General features: G+C 42.3%; 1 non-coding gene across 1 annotated transcript; it reads left to right on the top strand.

Moving 5' to 3' along the window:
- Positions 1–4,294: 4,294 nt before the first annotated feature.
- TRNAD-GUC (transfer RNA aspartic acid (anticodon GUC)) lies at positions 4,295–4,366 on the top strand. The gene has a single exon. It is a non-coding gene; the product is annotated as a tRNA-Asp (tRNA).
- The last annotated feature ends 1,553 nt before the right edge of the window (positions 4,367–5,919 follow it).

The raw sequence follows: 5,919 nt of genomic DNA, 5'->3' as shown, positions 1-5,919 counted from the left end.
CATGGTCCCACGGTAATGACCGCTACTGAAAATAGAACCTGAGATGCCTCAAAACATGGGTGCCATTGCATAATCGGACTCAGCAAAAAATCTGCAAATATCTCTCTTCTGTCAGAACTCCAAAATCCCAACCGATGAGTGAGAAATGGGAGTCAACACTTATCCACTGACATGTGGCATAAATCTAAGGTTTCAAAACCTTAGAATGAAAAATGCATAATAGAGAGATGAAATCGAATACACAGAGATATATAAATATGAGAATCCTCCATCGAATCGCACAAGAACTGACAAGTAGAGGTTTTTGGGCGTCCAAAATGCAATGGGATAGATGGTTTTGGAAACCGTGGTCTCAATTACTGGGTCCAATACACGGACTGAAAAACGTTTTTGGAAATAGAGCTATATGTAAACTCCACCAGAGTGCGAATGATGAGCAACATAGAAGTTTTAGGACTCTTGAGTCCATCGGAACTGACAGATCTACAAATGGTTGCTCCAAACTTGAGTTCCAATACCTGGGCAGAAAAACGTAGAAACTGACACAGTGAGTTAGAAATCCAATGAAATGATCCCAGATTCAAGAATGAAGGTGTTTCCAAGCTCCTGAAGTGAAGTGGACATCAAAAGCAAGCAATAGTTGCCTCTACAAGTCAATATGGAGTCTCTGTCATCGAATGGAATAGGGAAAAGCTCAAAAAACGACTTTTTCTTTGAAATACTTAACAGGCTCTCAAAACCACTTCGCAAAACCAAAGTGACTTTTACAAATTTTTCTCCAAGGTATCTGCACACTCGGATGTAAGTAAAGTCACCACAAAGCTTCCCACAGAGCTTTTCCCTCCTCCCACAGAGTTGTTGAGCTTCCAGGCATTCATGCATGCTTAGCTAGATCACCCGGGCTCTGATACTAGTTAAAAGTGCTCTCAACGGAAGCAAGAACGGAAGAGGGAGAGAGAGAAACAGAGAGCCACACAAGTTTTGGTGGGTGCAAAACACCCTAATCATCTTTTTCATTCATTTATATATGTGTTTGAGTATTGTACATAACCGAGGTAAAGGCACAGTGACCTTTAACCCCCACAAATTTTGTAGATTATTTAGGCCCAAGTGTTACTTTCATATGGTTCACAAAGGAAAGAGTCATATTTACCAAGAGTAATGGTTTAGTCAATTGATTTGATGCAATGATTATGCACGCGACTCAAGATTAGTGTTGACTTTAGTACCCCTATGAAGGGTTTTTTGTGATGTTGTGACACTAGTGCTCTCGGTAGTTTTGACTAGTCTTCTTTAACTATTGCTTTGCTGTTGGGCTTGACTATCTAATTTATACATGAAAAGAACAAAAATATAGAAAATTCTTAACATTGAAAAAAACTTTGAATTTTAAATGCCACATCTTTAGTGATGTAATGGCATGGGTGCCCACTACCACTAGCTTGAGGTTTAGTGGCGGCATCTTTTCTGAACCTGCATCTATGTGCATGTGGTGTACTAGTGATCATTAGATTGGTTGGCATGTAGGTATGACCTTTCTGTGTGTTTGTGAGAGATCTTATTTTTATACATGCTTTTAGACTATGGAATGAAAGTGTATGGCACAATTATTCATGCAATCATCTATGTGTCTAAGCGAAAGCGTGTGAGTGCACGTGACCTAGTAGCTAGGTAGGGACTAACTATATGCTTTTTTTTTGTTGATGGGATTTCATAGGGCAGCTAGAACTCAGGCATCACTTTTGAGCCCTAGGTTAAAATCGATTGATGCTACCTATATGTGTGAAGACGTACATATGCAAGTGAGTGCTCGTGATACAATCTAATCCTAACTAAGGAAGACTTGGTTTCCCAAATCTTTATTTCTGTCGGGGATGACTTGCGTATTGAAGTAGTAGCGCTTCAGTCGGCTCCCATTTATTGTTGTGTTGAATTGGACTCCATCCAATGTTTCTAGTAGCACAGCTTCGATGGGATTCATTTTTCTTATTCGATAGGGTCCTTGACCTAGATACTTCAATTTCCCCTTGTGTACTTTGGCATTGTATAACAGGACCAAGTCACCTTCCTTGATGTCTTTAGCTTTAAGATTTCTATCAAACCATGTCTTTCTTCTAAGTTTTTCTGTTGTCATGGTATGGTAGGTGACTAGTCTTGTCTCTGTATGCTTCTCCGAATGATAGAGTCTTTCTTTCAAGGATTCATGGTCTCCCATGTGTTCCTGTATTGCTATGCGTAGGCTTGGTATTACAAATTCTAGTGGGACCACAGCTTCAAGGCCATACACTAATTGAAAATGTGTGTTCCCTGTATTGACCTTGAGTGTGGTTCTGTATGCCCATAAGGCTACATTCAGTTTCTCTGCCCAATCAGAACTATGTGGTTCTACTACCTTGGTCAGGATAATGCATATTTCTTTGTTGGTGGATTCGGCCTGCTGTCCATTCCCTTAGGGGTAGTAGGGTGTGCTTTTTCGATAGATTACCATAAAGCTAGACAAGAGTTCTTGGATTACCTCATTGACAAAATGTGTGCCTCTATCCAACACAATTTCAATGGGGCATCTGAATCGGGTGATCACATTTTCGTATAAGAATCTTGCTGTGCTTCTGGCATCTTTCTGACTACTTTAACTTGATTCCATTTTGTAAAGTAATCAGTGGCCACAATGATGTAGTGTGCTTGTGTTCCTTTTGCTACTGGATGGATGGGACCCACATAGTCAATCCCCCATTTTTCAAATGGTTTTTGTGCAACAACTGTTGTTAGGAGATTGAAGTCTTTGTGTTGTGGTTTAGTAGTCTGTTGGCATACATCATAGCCTTTTACATATTCATAGGCATCTGCCCACAATGTTGGCCACCAATAGCCTTCTGCGAGGAGAACTTTTCTTGCCGTGGCTTCCCCTTGGAAGTGTCCTCCTACAATTCCTTCATGGACTTCACATAGGATTGGCATGATCTCATGAGGCATTACACATCTTCTTAATATTTGGTCCTTGCCCATCTTGTACAGTTGTCCTGCAATGAGTTGATAGGGTGGAACCTTTAGAATTAGTTTTCTGGCATCTACTGCTTTCATTTCAAGGGGTGGTCTTCCTTTCATTAAGTACCCAATGATATCTCCACACCACTCTGGAACAACATCTATTTGAAATAGTGTGGCATCTGGTAAGTCATCTTCTACTCTAGTGGCTTCTTCTCCCGACTTGACACGAGACATGTGATTTTGGCAATGTAGTGTTGGGCACCTTTGCGGACCACTATTTTGAAGTTGAATTCTTGAAGCAAGAGGATTCATTTGGTTATTCTTCCTATTGTATATGGACGGCTCACAAGATAAGCAATGCTTGATGGTCGGTGTAGAAGACAAAATCATTTGCTAGTAGATAGTGCTGAAATTTCTTTACACTATACACCATTGCTAGGGCTTCTCTTTCTGTGGTGGTATAGTTGATCTCTGCATCATTGAGTTGTCGACTGGTGAAGTAGAATGGGTAGTCCTTCTTATGTTCACCAAGTTGACAAAGCACACTCCCAATTGCATACTTGGATCCATTAGTATGAACATGAAAATCAATATCCCAATTGGGAGATATAAGGATGGGTGCTGCGATTAGGTGCCACTTTAATAGCTCAAAGGCTTCCAAGGTCGCACTCTTCTGTCCATAAGAATTCCACTAATAATTTGTAAAGTGGTCTAGCTGTCATGACATACCGCAATATAAATCTTCTATAATAGTCGACATGTCTCATAAAGACCTGTACACCTTTGGAATTTGTAGGAGGAGGCAATTCCATGATGATTTTGATTTTGTCCATGTCAGTTGCAATCCCATGTTGAGAGACGATGTGTCCCAAAACAACTCTGTGGGTGACCATGAACTGGCATTTTGTTGGATTTAGGTAGATGCCATACTCAGGCACTACTACATCAACATGCAAGCCATCCTCAACAAAAACAAAGATTTGGGAAACCAAGTCTTCCTTAGTTAGGATTAGATTGTATCACGAGCACTCACTTGCATATGTATGTCTTCGCACATATAGGTAGCATCAATCGATTTTACCTAGGGCTCAGAAGTGATGAATGCCCTATGAAAATCCCAGCAAAAAAGCATATAGTTAGTCCCTACCTAGCTACTAGGTCACGTGCACTCACACGCTTTCGCTTAGACACTTAGATGATTGCATGAATAATTCTACCACACACTTTCATTCCACACTCTCAAAGGATGTATAAAAAAATATCTCTCTCCCCCACACACACACAGAAAGGTCATACCGGCATGCTAATCGTTGTAGTATAGTGGTGAGTATACCCGCCTGTCACGCGGGTGACCCGGGTTCGATCCCCGGCAACGGCGCCAAATGTTTGCTCTTTCCTACTGCTTTCGTAGGAAGAGCTGGGTATTCTATGTTGCAGGGTTCCGAGGCTTTTTGTCACCTACAGATATATTGGAATTGTCATTGTAGTATAAGTGTAGCTTAGGACCTCGAGTCGTGTTCCGGTGAGAGACGTAGGCTTAAGTGTGGTAAGCAAACAAAATGCAAGTATGTGTAAAAGGCACGTAAACCATTGTTGTTGGGGTAATGAAGGCTTTCGCCTTCATTGGGGGTTGTAGGGTTTAGGAGGAGTTTAAGGGTTCAGAAGGAGGTTCCAATGTTTAGAAAGAGTTCAAGGGTTCAGAAGGAGGATCCAGGGTTTAGAAAGAGTTCAAGGTTAGAAAGAGTTCCAGGGTTTAGAAGGAGGTTCCAAGGTTTAGAAGGAGTCCAGGGTTAGAAGGAGGGTCCAAGGTTCAGAGTAGAGTACATGATGGAGAACTCGTCTCCCTCGTAGATCATGGAGTTTAAGGGTTTAAGAAAGCATAGGAGTGGGAGAGGAAGAAGGTGTAAGAGCATGGGTGAAGGAAGAGAGAGAGGAGGAAGGAGGAGGAGGGAAGAGGAGGAGGGAGAGGGAGGAGAGAGGAGGAGGAGGAGGAGGGAGGAGGAGGAGGGGGAGGAGGAGGGAGGAGGAGGAGGAGGAGGGAGGAGGAGGAGGAGGAGGAGGAGGGAGGAGGGAGGAGGAGAGGGAGAGGGTGGGTTGCAGGGTTGGAGGAGAGGGGAGAAGGGTTGCAAGGTTAGGACATGCTTTTGGACGTGCAGTGCAAGGAAGCATGGACACTTGAGACAAATGCTTGGAATACCAATGTAGACTCAACACAATGCCCCAAGAGTGTGGGCTTCATTCCATTATGGGGTATTTATACAAGTTGGAGAGCTTCTCTCTCTGCATGTAACACAAAGTCGTATCACAAAGTTGTAACACAAAGTTGTATCACAAAGTTGTAACACAAAGTTGTGTCACAAAGTCGTAACACATTCTCTCTCTTCATGTAGAAGATGTAACACAAAGTTGTTACACAAAGTCGTAACATAAACTTGTAACACAAACTTGCAACACAAAGTTGTTACACAAAGTCGTAACATAAAGTTGTGTCTAGAAGTTGTAACACCTTCTCTTTCTTCATAAGTTCATGTTGGCACAGAGTCAACATACCCCCGGATCCATTTTATTACCCATCCTCGGGTTATGGCTTATTGCGATCACGTACCTAGGTTGCCATGTTTTTAGTCCAGTGGCTGTGGAACTTGTGTCGTGCCAGTCGGTCCTGCTGTAGAGCCTTAGCACCATACAATTTTTGCACAGTTTCCAGGTAGCCTGTATCCACCATTTGCTCGAACAGAGATATGTGGCGTGCCTCCAAGAAGATCACTCTTTGGTATAGTCGGCTTGTAATCTGAGCATCAATCCGTTCATTGGGATTAAAGCTGAGTGGAGGCAAATGGGAATCAAGGTAACATGGGACCTCCAGAATTAATGCTAATGTTTTGCAGAATATGGCACTTTGGCAAAGGAAGTGATCAATGTTGCCGCGCA

Source organism: Dipteris shenzhenensis, chromosome 3 (assembly GCF_047967505.1).
Source record: "Dipteris shenzhenensis isolate YYH24624 ecotype China chromosome 3, Dip_SZ_1.0, whole genome shotgun sequence".
Lineage (NCBI taxonomy): Eukaryota > Viridiplantae > Streptophyta > Polypodiopsida > Gleicheniales > Dipteridaceae > Dipteris > Dipteris shenzhenensis.
Note: the sequence above shows the minus strand (reverse complement) of the source record. Positions and strands in the feature narration are given on the sequence as shown.